Source organism: Ambystoma mexicanum, chromosome 1q, assembly GCF_040938575.1.
Source record: "Ambystoma mexicanum isolate Mex_15411 chromosome 1q, UKY_AmexF1_1, whole genome shotgun sequence".
Taxonomy (NCBI): Eukaryota; Metazoa; Chordata; class Amphibia; order Caudata; family Ambystomatidae; genus Ambystoma; species Ambystoma mexicanum.
The window spans coordinates 1,087,674,951-1,087,692,192 of record NC_090922.1 but is presented as its reverse complement, the minus strand read 5'-3'; positions in this window follow the sequence as shown (position 1 = coordinate 1,087,692,192).

Below are 17,242 nucleotides of genomic sequence, written 5' to 3'. Positions count from 1 at the left end.
ATGTAATAGGGAAAGTGTTTGGCTCAATGCTGTTAGATCACTTCAAGACCTGGGCATCAAATGCTCCCTGTGAAGACCCCTTTCAAATGGGATTTAAGAAAAACATGGGCACGGCGGCAAATATACTACTATTGAACGCGCTGAAAAACAAAGTTCTGGAAGGAGGACCAAAAATTTTCGTTGCATTCATCGACCTCACTCAGGCCTTTGATCGCATTGATAGGTCAAGGCTCTGGTCAAAATTTGAAGTGTGGGACTGTCCATCTACCCTGTTGAACCCAATCAAGGCATTGTATTCGGACACCAACATGCGGATCCGTTTGGATCAAAACGGAGTACTATCAAACCCGATTTCAACAGCAAGAGGTGTGAAACAGGGGTGCCCACTGGCTCCGGCTTTGTTCCTGGCATTTTATTGGTGACATCAACAGCTCAGATACAGAAATACGATCTTTTCCACCAAAACTTTGTAAAACTCCTATAACGAGGCTTCTTTATGTGGACGATTTAGTCCTATTGGACCATACTCCCATAGGACTACAGAGACAAATGGCCAATTTACAGATTTATATGCAAGAAAACAAGCTGGAAATAAACGTTAAAAAAACTAAACTGTTGACATTCGAGGCATCTGCCAGAAAAAGGAAAAAAATATGTTTAAACCTCGAGGGCGTGCCGATCGAAACAGTTTTTGACTTCAAAAATCTTGGAGTCATATTAGACTGCACAAAACAAGACAAAGCTATGCAAGCATCATTAACATCGAAAGTCAACAAAATGGCAGCCCAAGCCAGGGCCATAGACAGAAAGTTTGGCAGATACTCGCTGATTCCAGTGCGTGAATTTTATAAGAAAAAGGTGATGCCAACACTAACATACGGAGGAGATGCAATGATAAACTTGCCAACGAACATCTGGGCCAAAATGGAGGCAAAGTTTTGGAGGAAAGCCCTCATGCTACCAAATTCAACGTTAGGAGCACTAATTCGCAAAGAGCTTAGTCTACCGTCTCTTAAAAGCACAGTGGAGCAGGCGACATTAATGCTATACAGGAAATGCCGGATGGCGGAGCCTCCTTCAATATACAGCCTGATAAACCAGGAAATTGAACGAAAGAGTATTAAAAGACTCATAAAATGGAAAGAAGATAACACCAGAGTGCGAGAACAAATACAGGCGGATGAAGAAATGCTAATTACCAATCCGAAAAAAATCCTCATAAAACTAAGAGTATGACTGGATATTGACTCTGAAAGCTGCAGAAAAAAACTAATTAACTACACACCTGCCGCCAAATGTCAAAAGAGTAAATGAACTCCAAGAATACATCAAAAAATTCCCTTGCAGGAAGGGGAGAGACATGCTGCTACGTGCTCGACTCAACCTTCTGCCTACAAATGAGATCTTGGCTATAAGAGGCAAAGCTTCATCAAACTTGTGCCGCTTCTGTAACACACAAGAAATAGAATCGATTTGTCATTTACTGCTGAAATGTGCCGCAAACCAACAATTTAGAGACTGTTACCTAAAACCTATCTTCTCGGATTTTATTATTGCAGACGAAGAAACTTGTTGGGCTCGTTTAATTGGCGGAGACAAGACGAAATGGCAAATAGCAACATACAAAATATTGGAAGCAGTAAATCTGCCGCGGCCACAGCCTAAAACGAGGGCACATTTTAGCAAGACTGGTTTCTTCATGTGAAATTCACGACAAAATGCACTTTTGTAAAAATCTCTTTTTGATTAAAAACAAATAATTTTTTTTTTTTAAAACTTAAAAAAAATAAAAAAAACCTCATAGAACATGTAGGACCAAAGATGTGAGTTCAACACTAACAGAGAATGGATTCCAACAAACAAATACACTGAGGGAGCAGCCCCTAATCTAAGCTGTATGTTGTACTGCATGCCAGCTTAGTGCCTCCATAGTAGAAACATTCAGTAATCCCTTAGACATGGACTAATCATAGAGTTCTACCCATATGATATGCTCCCGAAAGTCTTTGTTTATCTTCAAAGAGATAATTATGCAAACATTGCCTCACGTTAATTCACGCAAGCATACAAACTCATTGAGCACTTATCTGTGCGTCTGGGAGACTCGCAAGCCGTCCCAGACGATGAATGATGACGCCTTGACAGAAGTGAGGCACCGTTCACAGTGTCAGCGCCGGTATGGGAGCGGAGCTTGAACGAGGCGGCGTGAGTCCTCCCTGCACTTCCCGTGCTCCGCCGCTCGTTCTCTCATGGACCGCGTAGTTCTCCGTGTGCTGCTGCTACCACATACCCGGAATCCTCTAGGAAGTTTAGGACGTGCGCGAGACCGCACGAACCTCCGGCATGGCTTCGCCTCGTGAAAACAATAAGCCACACCTGCCATGTGCCGATGGCCCGTGATAAGCTGTTGCTAATTAAAGACAGCTGGCCAACGCGCACGGCAAGGACTACGAATTGTCAAAGGGGCTGCTAGGAAATGTAGTTTTTCCAACCCCATCTATCAATACTTAAGCTCTTTTCAGATTTAAACACCTCCTCTTTCGCCTCCACCACCCCATATTCCTGACAGGTAGACATCCACGTACTTCAGAATTGGATCTCCCAACCTCTTTGGAAATGCCATCGGTTAAAACCCTGCATACGACTATTTCGCAGGCCTTCAAAGAAGCAGCAGAACATTTACTCCAAGCCAAGAATAGACAAAAGAAATTCGCTGACTAACATCATAGTAAAGCCCCCGACTATCAAATTGGAGACAAGGTCTGGTTAGCATCAAAATATGTGCCCACAAAAGGGACTCAGACCTTTCGTCCCCGATATCTGGGACCTTATTCTATTGAATCCGTAATAAATCCAGTGGTAGTTAAATTAGCCCTACCACCCACTATGCAGATTCATCCTGTGTTTCCCGTATCACTCCTGAAACCGATACAACCCGGTACTCGGGTTACAATACCACCAAAACCAGTATTAGTTGACGGAGAACCAGAGTTTGAAGTAAAGGATATCCTAGACTCAAAATACACCAGATCCAAACTATACTACTTAGTTGATTGGAAGGGATATGGCCCTCAAGACAGATCATGGGAACCTAGTGAATACATCTATGCACCTCGCTTAATTAAAAAGTTCCATCAGAATTACCCAGCCAAACCAGGACCAGGCAAAAGTGCCACCGTGAGAGGGGACTTGGGGGGGAGTGCTGTCATGACCCTTGCCCCTGGCCCTCACTGGAAGTCAGCCTTCTAGTTAGGGCCAGGTCAAAGGCCTTAAAACCTCATCCAAGACTCTCCTGGAGTCATTCCTGGCGCCTTTGGCGCCAGGCCCATAACCATCATGAAGACCAACATTAGAATGGGACTATTTACTTGGGACTATTTAACTTGGGGGGGGGGTTCAGCCAACATGAAGGAACACACATAGCTCAGTTACAAGGAACTGAGCTATGCGGTCTAGCCTTTTGGGTGTGGCAGGCCTGGGACTACTTTCCTTGGGATACTTTGGGTGTGGCAGGCCTGGGACTATTTTACCTGGACTACTTTACCTGAGACTATTTAAACCACACCCAAACAGCAGAACATGCTTTGTGTTATTCTGCTGTGGGCAGCGTAACGCTCACCGTGTCCAGTTGTTTGATGCCAGTTTACCTGAAACCAAGGACCTGCAGAGAGAGAAAGAACACTACGAAACTTACCTGCAACAGTATCCTGTCTTCAATCCATCGCTGACTTCAGCTCCACTCACCTGAAGGTACGAACTCCATCATCCGGCACCGCATGCATCCTGGAAAGCCACACAATTCTTACCTGAGCAGTCATCTCCTGGTCAGTATCATTGCTGGAACATTACGGTGCTCGGCGAGGAACATCACAACCTGCAAGGAGAGAAAAGACACAGGTTAGCAATATAAAGGGCGAAACAGCGCCGCGCATCGCGCATTACACACCGGACAGCATTGCGCACACCGCGCTTTCGCCTACCGGCCCATGCTCATCTTCAAACTGCATGACGACACCAAAATACCTTTCCATACCTAAAAGGAAAGAAGCAAGACATTATTATTCGAACTAAACGGAACATAAGAACTGCATATAAAGACTGTAAAGCAGCAAACCTACGGAGTCGCAGCAGGCATGGATTCCCACAGGGGGGCTTGCACCAGTGAAGTAACTTGGTCGCTGCTCGCCCCCACATCTACGCGCCCCTGCCACGAGGAGCAGGACAGAGAATCCACCTTTTACAATATTAAGGTGAGCAGAAGGCCCAAGGGGGAGGAAGGAGTTGAGGCCAAGAGAGGTGGGAAAACATAAAGACAATCTGGTATTGAATCCAGCTCTCCTATATTGCAGACCCATCTTTAACCAGAGGCATTACCAAGGGACCGGGAGAGGGTTCGAGAGTGCAAATCATCCAACCAGGGCTGGGTGGCGTCCCCGTGGATACCAGGTGAGCGTAACAGGTAAGACCCAAGACTCTTTTCGGTTGCTGGGGACAAAGCTGGATGCGAAGGAGGCGTTGATTAATGTAGAGATAAAGGGCGCCAAGTCTTTGGCGGTATCTTTAATTATCTGAGCAGGGAAGCTATCTCCCTGGCAGTTTGAAGGTTTGAGAGAGGCAATAATATTTTCTACCTCATGGATGGTGACTTTGGAGAATTTCAAGCGTTGATGGGGTTTGGAAGAGTTAGTTTGGGTTCTATGGTGCGTACCTATGTTGGGCAGGTGCGATCTTTTGTCTGCAATTTTGTTTTGGAGGAGGGCAATTTTGGTGGTAAAGGCGTTCTGGATGTTAGTACACCAAAGTTTATCCTTCATGCAAGTGTCAGTTGGGGGCTTGGGGGCTTCCAATTCTCTTAGGATAACAAAGAGTTCCTTGGTGCTTGCACTTGCTTTGTTAATTCTTTTGTTATACATTTCACGTTTAGTGAGAAGAATCTCTTTTTGTATTTAGCTGAGAAATTCAGCAGGTTAGTTTTGTTTTCCACAGTGGGGAGGTGTTTCCAGAGGCCGGCCTTGCAGTTTCCTTTTTTCAGCCCGGATGGCTTTTAGTTGCAGTGTAAACCAAGAATTTAGGTGGGCTCTAGGTTTGCCTTTGCGCATTTTAAGCTGGGAAATGGTGTCTAGAGCTTTGGTCATCGTGGAGTTGTAGACGTCTACTAGGGTGTCTGGGGCGGCTGTGTCAGACAGCGAGTTGAGGATGGGGATTACAAGAGGTACAATGTTGTCCGCAGTAATATTTTGTTTGTTCCTGGTGAGGAGTGGAGGCACTATTATGTTAGCTTTGGTAGTGGGGGTATTAGCTGAGAGGGTAAAGGAAAGTAGGCACTGGTCAGTCCATGGTTGAGGTGCTATGGAGGTAATTACAGTTTCACAGTTAAGATCAGCTACTCAATCTAGAGTTCTGCCTTTATAATGGGTCGGCAGAGTAATTCTGTGGGCGAGGCCATGTTCGATAAGGGCGTTAGACACTATTAAGGATTGTTGGTCCTTGGGGTCGTTGTAGCCTAAGCTGAAGTCCCCTAGTAGTAGTATTTGTGAGGAAAATTTGGTATTATCAGATAATATTGTGATGATATCTTCCTCAAAGGCGCCTAAAGGCCCTGGTGGTCTATAGATTAAGTGAATGCTTAAGGTACGGGAGTTAGAAATGGGTACTTTAACAGTGAGTAGTTCGCAGGCTGTGACAGTTGGGGAGATGTCTGCTCTCAGACCAAGGTTGGATTTAGCAATGATGACTACACCTCCACCTTTGGAATCTGCTCTGTCAACTCTTAGGATGTTGTTGTTGTCTGGTACTGCCAGTAGGAGAGAAGGGCCTGCTGCAGCATGAAGCCATGACTCAGTTATTGTTATGAAGTCACGGTTGTCAGTTGTAATCAGATCAGCAATATTGGTGGCATGCGCCACCATAAATCGGCGTTGATTAATGCGCCTTTGATAGTTGGTGTACTAGTATTAGTCTGAGTAGCACTGGATTTGCTGTGGCTCACTCTGTTATTGTTGGTGTCACTAATTTTGGAGCTGTGATTATTGCGCGATACTCTATTTTTATTGGTGGCATGGGTATTGGACCAAAGGTTCTTGCCTATAGTGGGGAGATTTACTCCATATAGGGTATTGGACAGTAGCTCATAATGTTTAGGCAGTCTGGAGCCTAGTCTGTTATTTCTAGCTATAGCTGGGCAGGGTTTGTTAGGTACAGGTTTAGTGGCGAGGTGGTTAGCCCGTTGGATAGGGGTACGCAAGAGGTCAGGGTCTGCACAACTGATGAGGTCTGTGTTAGAAAACTTGGCATCTACTTGTAACTTGGGAAGGAACTTAGTGGGTCTAATATTCATAGACTGGCAGTCATACTTGAGTGAGGACAAGAAGGTTGTAGGTTTGATGCCAGGTATTGGGCAGGTGAGACTGGACATAGTTGGATACTGATGGGCTGTAGGTATAGGATGTGTAGCTGTGGCCTGTTGGCTAGCCGTCGGCAAGGTGTACATCGACAGTAGCATCAGATAGGCAAAGGCAAGCATAGTACAGGTGGTTGGTCACTATGACTGGTTAGGGCGCAAATGGGTATGAGAGAATAATGGCATCTCACTAATTACAAAAAGTGGTAAGTAACAAGGTAACGATGTCTGTATATAAGCGGCGCATTTGAACATCATAAAACAAGTGGAGTGGTAATCACACTATTGCTCAACATGGAGCTAGTTGTTTAGTAAACACATAAATACGCAAGATAATGGCACAGTTAAACATCCGGTACGGTATATAAGCAAAGAAGTCAAACAACTCATGTTTGATAATATCACAGTTGCGTGGCATGAAACTGAGGTTAGGTAGAAACACAATTGAACAGCATAGCGCTAGTAGTTTGATACACAGGTGCGCTAGACAGTGGCAGAGTTAAACACACAGTGCGGTATATCAGCAAAGGGGTTGGGGTCTCACTAGGCGCGCAGTACAGTATTAAACCTTAGGGTGAGGGCCTCCCGGGGCAAATGGCAAGATACACACGCTGGGCATTGACAAAGGTGAGATACGTGAGACATGCAGTAAAGAATTATAACAGACGGAGCCTCACTCAGTACTTAGATATATCGGGCATACTTGGCGGTGCCCTTGTGAATCACATAGTGCAATGTTTAACAGTAAAACAGAAGCAACACAGGCTCATAGGACGCGTAAAGAAAATAAACAGGCACACTATGGAGTAGCAAAAGTAATAACGTGATGCACGCCGAGCGGTATTAGAGCATGATTAATGCAGATGAGCTGGGTGGCCCAAAGCAGTGTAGGCACACCATGTTTATACGAAGAGGGTTGCTAAAGTAGTTATCATGAGTAACATGTAGCAACAGAATGAAGATTGTGTGAACACAATATGAGAGGACATTGTGCAACTTAGAGCAATGAGATTTAAAGCACAGCGCTTCCTACAAAGTGGGAAAAGGTTCTTGAATGGGAAACCCATTAGGCGGGGATGCAGTAGTTTTGAACACATATAAGCTGAGGCCTGGGTTTGTAAAATAGATTCCTAGCTTGTTTGGAACACTGGCTGGCTAAGGAGGAAAGTATCAATTGGCAGAGGAACAGCTGTGACAACATGGAAGGGGCTATTTGGAGCTGAAATAGAATAAGGGCATGGGCCAAGTGTTTTTTAGCTTGGGCATTGTTGTTTGAGTGGCCGATGAGCATCTGCCACTGGGCACTGTCTATCTAGGGTTAGTGGCTACAACTGTAAAAGGGTGACTAGGAGCAGAGATGACCGCAGGCCTATGAGAAGGTCAAATATATTAGCAGGAAAAAGATTATCATGGGAACAGAGTCTAGATGGATTGCTGGTGGTCGCAGATCGAAGGGGCGCGAGAGGATGCCAAGAATAAATATCCAGAGTTTCAGAGTGTTAGGAGCAATGAGATAGTGCCCGATTAAAGCAGCCTTTTGTTAGCTTTCTATAACCTCATAAATTGCCCATACATAAACCATGCATGTCAGATTTAGCGTCGCAGGTGTGTGACCAAGTGAAATCCAATGTTAGGGTTGTGGGTCTTGCAGAAAGAAACCCAAGAAGAGGGTTGGGCTTGTAGTTGTATGTCATTCAAATTGTATGTCTAAGAGAATGGTGCCACAGTGAAGGCAGCCAATGAGATTGTAGGCATTAGATTTCCTTGTATTGGGCCAACCCATTTGTATTTTGGGTGATGACCTTGTAAACAGTGCTTTAATTGGGCTGGTGCCAGACGGGGCCGGGCCCCGGCTGTCTCTAAAAAGTGGTCCCACCATGCCAAGGTGGGCCACATTATCCCGCCACGGCCGCAGCCGTGACGGGAGATGAGCCCTCACTTTTCAAGTCAGACAAGCCGACAGCAGTGCCAGCCAGCCACAGCGTCGCTCAAAACCAGCAATGATGTGGCTTGCTGGCACTTCTCAGTCACTGCAACTTCCTCTCATGACCCCTCGGGCTCACAAGCGGAAGTTACGGTCCCTTTGTTTCCTCACCCCCTCCCCAGGTCAGCGAGGCGCCTTTGACCCTCGGCAAACCTGGGGACTCACGGAGCCCCCAGGTTCACTGAGGGTCAATTGTGTACTTTTCAAGCCATCTTTACATATTTCTATGTTTATAAAGATGGCTTGGAAAGTACACAATCCAAGCCATCTTTTATAATGCTTTGTCGGAAAATATGCCTCAGGCTTTGTCCGTCGGCAAAGCTTTACACAAGATGCTTTGAATTGTGTACTTTTCAGGCCATCTTTTATAATAACATAGAAATATGTTATGTATTTCTGTGTTTATAAAAGATAGCTTGAAAAGTGCACAAACCATAGTAAGGTACGCACACGAATATATAAATATTCCCATTTATATATTTGTGTGCGTACCTTACTATGATTTGCGTATTTTTCAAGCCATCTTTTATAAACATAGAAATATGTTTATTTCTTTGTTTATAAAAGATGGCTTGAAAAGTACACAAACCATAGTAAGGTATGCATATAAATATATAAATGCTTACATGCATTTATATATTTGTTTGTGTACCTTACTATGGTAATTTTCAGGCCACGCCCATCATGGAAGCCATGCCACCAATTGAGTCCCCACCCTCAATTTCTTACCCCACTTAAAGCACTGCTTGTAAGGGAACATGAGGGAGATGTAGGTGTGTGTTAACTGTTCTGGAAATGTATGTATGCTGTATCTGTTCTGTGGTTCAGGGAGACGCAGGTTAGTTAAATCTCCAAGAAGTTGTCTTGCCTCTCACCCAGCGGCCGTTGTGAAATAAACTTGGTTCAATGACAATGTGTGTTGCATTCCACTTTCGCCTGTATTCTTTGTGGTTTAGGTGGCGCCAGATGCATTACATAGCCTCCACCTCCTCACCCAACATGGCGCCTACAACTCGAAGCACCTGTTCAGCTGCAGCAGACCCAGTGTGCCTCGTCATCAGTGCTCCTCCGACGACATTGGTACAGAATGAGTAAAGGCTACAAGTGAGCGGTTGCCATGGACAATGGCGCGTTGCCACATCCATAGCAAGACGCCTGTAAGTTTTTTCGCCTCTCTGTTGATGCTTTCTTCAACCATTTACTGAATCTTATGTATGTATTTTCAATTTGCCCTTCCTTTTCTTTGCTCAGTTTTTCTTCGGACCTAATCCCAGCGTCCCTGAAGATAACAAAATGCTTGCTCTTTCTCGATCTCGAGCCCGAGCTTCTGACTTACCGTCCATGCCCGATGCGGGTAGGATAATTTTCTTTCCCTGCAGCACTCATAGCGGATGCTACCCAATCCCCCCAAGGGCCTCGCTCAGTCAGTCTTACCTCATTTCAATCTTTTTGCCTTCTCGTTGCTACAGTATTACAGCGCAAGGTCTCTGACGCTTCCAATCCTTGAGTCGACATTGACACTGGTTACAGTTTTCCGCCGACAGATGAACGAAGAACACCATCACATCTAACACGCCCGGCTACTACTAACTAACTTGAGGACCAACAGGGGTTTGTTCTGCAGGGGGTTTCCCTGGGATCCTTGTCACCCTGGCTATCGCATCAGGGGAGATAAGTATCTCAGGGCGATTCATCACATTCTGCTCACCGTTGCTGCTTCTGACAGGTCAGTCGTCTTATTTGCACCTCTTGTTATAACAACATGCATTCCTTTCTTGTGAGTTGGCCTATTTTAGAGTGCAGAGATCCAGAGTCAGCCCAGACATGGTTCTTGAGGAAAGATTGCAATAGCCTGGTCTATGTTTTATCTGTTAGAGGAAAACCTGTGCTGGCCCTCCCTAAGATGTTCCTGTGCCTGTGCTTATCTTTGTGAGGGAAGCATGTGCTGGTCCTGTGCATATAGTAGTTGTATGTGCTGTATTTGTGAGGAAAGCTTGTATTTATATAAGCATTGCAGCACTGCTGCCAAGACTGACTTATTGGTTCCTGACTGGGTGCTTCCCATGCTGTACCTGTTTGCTCTGATACCCATATTTTACCTTTTCATTATGTCAGTTCTGCTAGCTGTGTTTGTTGCCTTTTCTTTGTGTGAATAAATTGTGTATTGTTTGTGCCAGTATTGTACCAATTTAGTGAGTTGAGGAAGTGAAACACAATTAATGACTTTACACAGCAAACAGTGCCAGGCGTATGTTTTTTGGGCAGTTTGTGATAAATGAATGGGACATTTTAAAGAACATTGTCCCAGTAAAATTGGTTAAAACGCCCAGCTGCACAACCCCCTAATGCCCCTGTTTCGAAGGACAGGACTTTCAGCACATCTCCACTCCATCTCGTGGCAGCCTGACTGGGAGGCAGAGCCACTGCCCCATTTTTGTATATAGCTCTTATGGCAATCCATAGGTGATAATCAGCCTGGTAAAAGAATTTTCACCAAGTGGACTCACTGAAACACCAGGTGGTGCTTTGGGTAGTGTACCAATCAATCACTAAGTCTTTATTTCGGCGGGTTACGCCATAAAAGATTCACAGTAAAAGAACAAAACAATCTTGTACAGAAAGTCAGAAAGTAAAAGTGAGGTAGTTGCAAATGCCATGTCCACATATTAAATCGGCTAAACGTCCCTCTTGTCAGAAGTGTGTAATGGGATTCCAAGATGGCGGCGGTGGTGTAGAGATGTATTCCTGTGTCTCTCCCGCCGGGCCGCCTGCATAACGGGGAACAATAAAGCCAGCGACCCACCGGCAGTGTGCCCAACGTTGTCTCCCTCTGTTGTCTCCGTGCCGGGGACTAGCGGGAGGGGAGTTGTGGCCCCTCGGATTCCAGGGAGGGCGAGTTCCGTGAGGTGCGAGTCTGGGAGGAGGGGCGCCCACCCCCCACCCCCAGTGCTACCGAAGAGCGGCGCGGCCACAGCGGCAGCGCCCCGCTGCATTAAAGGAGTGTTACGGGCTCCCGTTGCCCGCCCGCAGGCTCTGCAACACCCCTGCTGGGGTTGTGAGGTCTGGGCGGTGGGGCCGAGGACGTGAGGCCCGTGGCGGGAGCCGGTGCTGCGGGACCAGGCACCGGCCCGTGCGAGGGGCGGGAGCTCTACCCCTCCCCTACAATCGGCGATTGGAGTGGGAGCAGACGATCCTCAGGCTGTCCTCACGAGCCCTCCCGAGCAGCAGACCCGCGGGGCCAGATGGGGGGTGGCTCCAGGAGGGGTCCCATGCCATTATAGGAATGATCGCCCGCTGGAGAAGAGGATCATAATGGGAAGACTTTGGCGACGTGCGGCAGCCCCTAGTTAAGGAGAGGGAGCGGTGGAGGAGGGGCCCCACGCATTTTCGGGGGCCCGGAATAGGTGCTGGAGGAGGTTGCACGGCCCTCTGACCCAAGGCAGCGGAAGTGGGGCAAGAGAGACCTGAGTGGACTCCCCTGGCGGGGTGACAGCCGGACAGGAGGGGCAGATCAGGAGAGTTGGATACGGTCCACCCGCAGGGGTGCAGGAAGGCGGGGGAGGTGCGTCCCCCCTACAATAAGAGAAGGGGGACCCCTCCTTAAGACAGGTGGTGACACTTTTGGAGCCAGGCCAGATCAGGGCTCCGGGCGACGGGCCTTGGAATTGAAGGCGAGTCCTCAGGTGGAAGGAAAAAAAAAAAGAAAAAAAAAAAAAGAGAACCTGTACAATACACCCCCGGGGGCCGGGCCCCCTCCCCTCCTCACGCAGAATGTCTCAGCAACGGGGGAAAGGTGCTGCACTTACTGCACAAGTCCTCGCTGCCAAGCAAGACCAGAACCTGGTCCAGATGTGGGCATCAGAGCCGGTGGCTAACTCGAAAGAGTCTAACTCGAAAGAGTCCGGTCCAGAGGAAATTCGGGGGGGACGGGCCTCCCCACCGCGGGCCTCCAACTCGAAGGAGGAGCTGCACACCTGCTTTAAGGAGCTACAAGAGTCGTTCATGTCCACAGTGCAGGAGCAATTTGGCTCCCTAAGAGACGACATGAAGAAAGCATTACAGGAAATTAGAACCGAAGTCTCCAAATTGGAAGAACGGACAGATCTACTTGAGAGAACGGTTCATGGTATTGAGGAGGACACCCAAAGGAATGGGGAGGTACAGGAGCACCTAGTCTCCCTCACTCATAACTTGGAACTACTTTGTGAGGATCTGGAAAACCGGTCGCGGCTGTCGAACATACGGATCAAGAACATGGTCGAGTCAGTCCTTGATAAGGACCTACGCACCGCCGTTCCGGAGGTTTTCAGGGACATCCTGGGGGCAGATGGAGAGGAAGAAATGGGAATTGATAGAGTTCACAGGGTTGGCCCGAGGAGAACGGGCGAACCAGGGGAGCGTCCTAGAGATGTGCTTGTTGCTCTCACCTCATACCAACAAAAGGAAAGGATCCTGAGGAAGGCGCGTGATATTGAACATATCCGGATGAATGGAGTGGACATTCAATGTTTCCAAATCTTGCTCTGGCCACGTTGGAGAAGAGACGAAGAATGGCTCCAGTGATTAAGGAATTAAAGGCTAGAGACATCAGATACAGGCGGACTTTCCCATTTGGTCTTCTGTTTACGTGGAATGTCAAACAGAAGAGAGTGCACACATGTGAGGAGGGGCTGCAGACCTTGGGGCTTTAGGAGGCGTGTGATGAGGAGGATCTCCGCCGGGAGAGGGAGGTCCGTCGCAGAAAACTGTCCGGATGGAAAACGGTGCAGAACAAGAGCAAATCACAAACAAGGGGAAAAGGGAGAGGTGGTCCTGATGATACTTGGTGAAGAGACCCCGGCGCGGTGAGACTGTGCCTTATGGGGAATTCTGGTTGGGCGCCGGTGGTTCGTTGACCACTGGAAGGCGGCCTGGAGGAGGGCTCCAGGGCTGGAATCCAAAAATTAGAGGTAAATGCGGGATTTAGAATCCCCCGCACAGTTATGCCCGAGTGTGCAGGGGGTTGGGGGCGAAGGGTGTGACGCCCTAGCCGTGTTAGTTATCTGGTCCTATCTTGGATTCGTTGTGGTTGTTGGGGGGTGGGGCAGAAGGGGTGGGAGGGGGAACGCTGTTAAGAGTTGGGGAGCCACTTGGGGGGGATGGGGGAGGTAGGGGCGGGGTGCCGGAGGAGTGCTCGGAGCAGGCTGTTCATGGGTGATGGGTCTCCATCAGGATTCTGGGCTAATGGGTAAACTGCGGATACTAACTTTTAATGTCAGGGGGCTCAACCACCCAGTTAAAAGGGAAAAGGTAGAGGCTTTCTTGAAGAGGGACGGGGGTGACATTATTATGTTGCAAGAGACCCATATCAGGTTGCGGGATAAAAACAAACTGAGCATAAAGGGATATGACCTGGTGGGACAGTCCAATGCTCCAGACAGGAAGGCAGGGGTACTGATAGCGGTCCGCAAACACCTTCATTTCCTCCTTCTCGGTACGCTGACGGATAAAATGGGGAGGTATTTGTTTGCGAGGGTCTCAATAGATGGGCTTCGCTGCACTTTAGCGACTATATACGTGCCAAACACGGGGCAAGACAGATTTTTGAGGGAGGCGGTTGGGAAACTGGAGGGCTTCGCAGAGGGGGAAATTATTCTGGGGGGATCTAAATTTGGCCTGGAACCCGACCGTAGATAGGAGCTCACGTGGTAGTCAGGGTTTGGGGGCCCCTTCCAAGCGTCTCCAGCAGTTAATGAACCATCTGTCGCTGGTAGACGTGTGGAGGGAGCGTAATCCTCAACAAAGTGGCTTTACTCACTGCTCACATGTCTATGACACAATGTCACGAATAGATTACTTTTGGGTGACAACAGGACTATTGGGGCATATTCTGGACATAGAAGCTGGGCCGATTTCGATCTCTGACCATGCCCCCTTGTCTATGGAGGTGAAACTGCCACACAGGCATTCGGGATTGTGGAGATGGAAACTCCCGCAGGAGGTCCTGCGTGATCCGCTACTGGGTGAAGAAATCAGGGGGAATATTCAGGAGTTTTTAACCATTAACAACACGGGGGAGGTCGGGCTGGGTGTGGTCTGGGACACCCTAAAGGCGGTTATAAGGGGGCAGTTCATTGAAAAGAAAGCGACTAAAGACAAGCAGAGGGTGGCCTGGACAAGAGAGCTGGAAGATAAACTAACAGACATACAACGGGAATGTGCCAAACACCCGACACTATCTTTGAGAAGGGCTATGAGACACGTGCAGGGGCAGTTAGACGTACTACGCACGAAAAAAGCGGAGATTAATCTTCTGCGTCTCAGGCATTGGTACTATACCAAGGCTAATAGAGCGGATAAACTGCTCGCGAGAAAACTACACGCACGGCAGCAGAAGGGGACGATCAGGGCAATCTATAATAAACAGGGTGAAAGGCTCACCACAACCACGGATATAGGAGAGGAGTTCAGAACTTTTTATACAGATTTGTATGCCATCGAGCGCCCAAACGGGATCGAGCAGGACAGATACCTGGACTCCCTTACTCTGTCACAGATATCTCAGAAGGATAGGGTAGCGCTGGATGGTGAAATACGGGAGGAGGAGGTGCGTCAGGCTATTCAGAGCCTCCAGACAGACAAGGCCCCGGGGCCTGACGGCTTCACGGCAGCCTTCTATAAGAAATACGCGGACGTCTTGGTCCCTTTTCCAACTAAGTTGTATAACTCCTTCAGAGAAGAGGGTAATGTGTCTCAGACGATGAACGAGGCGAAGGTGGTAGTTTTTCATAAAACAGGGAAAGACCCGACCTCTGTCAGCTCTTATCGCCCAATTGCCCTGATAAATCATGACGCTAAAATCTACACTAAAATTCTGGCCCTTAGATTATCTCTGTTTCTTCCTGAAGTGATTCATGCGGATCAATCGGGTTTCATCCCGGGCAGGCAGACCCATGATAACCTCAGACGCATGGCACACTTGGTGGAGAAAGTGGGTATTCAGGGCATCCCTGTGTCCTTTCTGGCGCGGGTGGAATGGTCAATGCTCTTTAAAACTTTAGAGCGCATGGGTTTCGGTGACAACTTCCTCAAAATGATCAAAGCCAATTACAACACTCCCTCAGTCCGGATAGCAGTTAATGGGGAACTCACAGATAGGGTGGATCTCTTCCGAGGCACCAAACAGGGGTGCCCCCTGTCACCACTGCTGTTTGCCATCTCTCTAGAGCCCCTGCTAACAAGAATACGGGAGTCGAGTGTGATAGAGGGGATTGTGATGGCAGGGAGGCAACATAAAGGGGTCGCTTATGCGGATGATTTGATGTTGATTCTGGGGGACCCGGCCCGCACTCTTCCAGAGGTGATTAAGGAATTAGAAGAGTTTGGGGCACTGGCGGGCCTAAAAATTAACAGGAGTAAGTCAGTGGTTCTCCCCTTGGTGAGGGGCTTGGGGGAGTTGGAGAGAGTGGCCGCGGCAACGGGACTGAGCTGCGCGGATAGTGGTATAAAATACCTGGGCATTTTCCTGGCGAGGGAGGTAGGAGGTTGGTATGGGGCTAATTTTCCAGGGCTGCTGGGGGAGATTAAGAGAGACCTCGAGAGGTGGGACCCACTGGTGATCTCGTGGATGGGGCGCATGGCCGTAATTAAAATGGCTACACTGCCGAAGCTGCTTTATTACTTCCAAGCCTGCCCGACAAAGATCCCAGGCTCCTTTTTCAAGGCACTAACCAGAGCCACTACTTCCTTCATTTGGAGGAAGAAAACCCCGAGGACTTCGAGGTTGGTGTTAACGGCCCCAGTGGAAGAAGGTGGGCTAGCCCTCCCGCACTTTTATAAGTATTACCAGGCTGCGCAGTTATGGGTGCTCAAGGAATGGTTGGGGGAGGAGCAGCAGAAGGTGTGGGCTGAACAGGACCGGGCGGTAGCTAGGACCCCACTTAGGTACCTTTTATGGAAAGACACTTGACACAGGCACGTTAACCTATGACTGAGTGAGGTAATAAAGGCCCCCCTGGGAGTGTGGGACGAACTCACTAAGCGGGGTGTATTATCAACAGTTCCGGGTCCTTTCACCCCTATGTTTGGGAATCCTGACTTTTACCCGGGAATGGGGCTGGGTCATACTCAGCTTGGGAACGTATGGGATGTACGAAGATAGGGGAAATGATGGATGGCTCAGAGGTCTTATCCTACGAGAAATGTGTGGAGAGTTTGAAGATTAAACAGGCAGATAGATTCAAATATGAGCAACTGAAGCACTGGCTGAATTCCCCCCCGATAAAACAGGCGGCCACACGAGACCTCACACATTTTGAGACCTTTGCGATTACCAACCCAGGCTCTAGGAAACTAGTGTCCACCCTATACAAGTTGATCGTTGAACACGACGAAAAAGTCACCTGGTCATATATGAGAAAATGGGAACGGACTCTGGGGGAGCCCATCGCTAGAGAGTACTGGGAAGCGCTATGGGGTGATATTCCGAGGCTGACACGCTCAGTGCAGATGAGGGAAATGTGGGTGAAGGTGATGATGCAATGGCATCTGACCCCTGAAAGATTGCATGTGATGTATCCTCGTGTTTCCAATCTGTGCTGGAGGAAATGTGGAAAAGTGGGTACCTGGAAGCATGTTTTGTGGGAGTGTGACAAGCTGCTAGGCTTCTGGGGGGATGTAAAGCAGAAACTCCAGAGGATCTTTCCGACATCCGCACGCATGGGGGAGAGTGTGTGGTTGTGTGGCCTTAAGGATGTTTCAGCCAAGGGACTCTGCAAGGCCCATTGGAGATGTTTTCTGGGGCTGCTTATAGCGACCTGGACGGCCATAGCCCAGAGCTGGAAAGACTCTAATCCCCCACTGATCTTTAATTGGCTGCA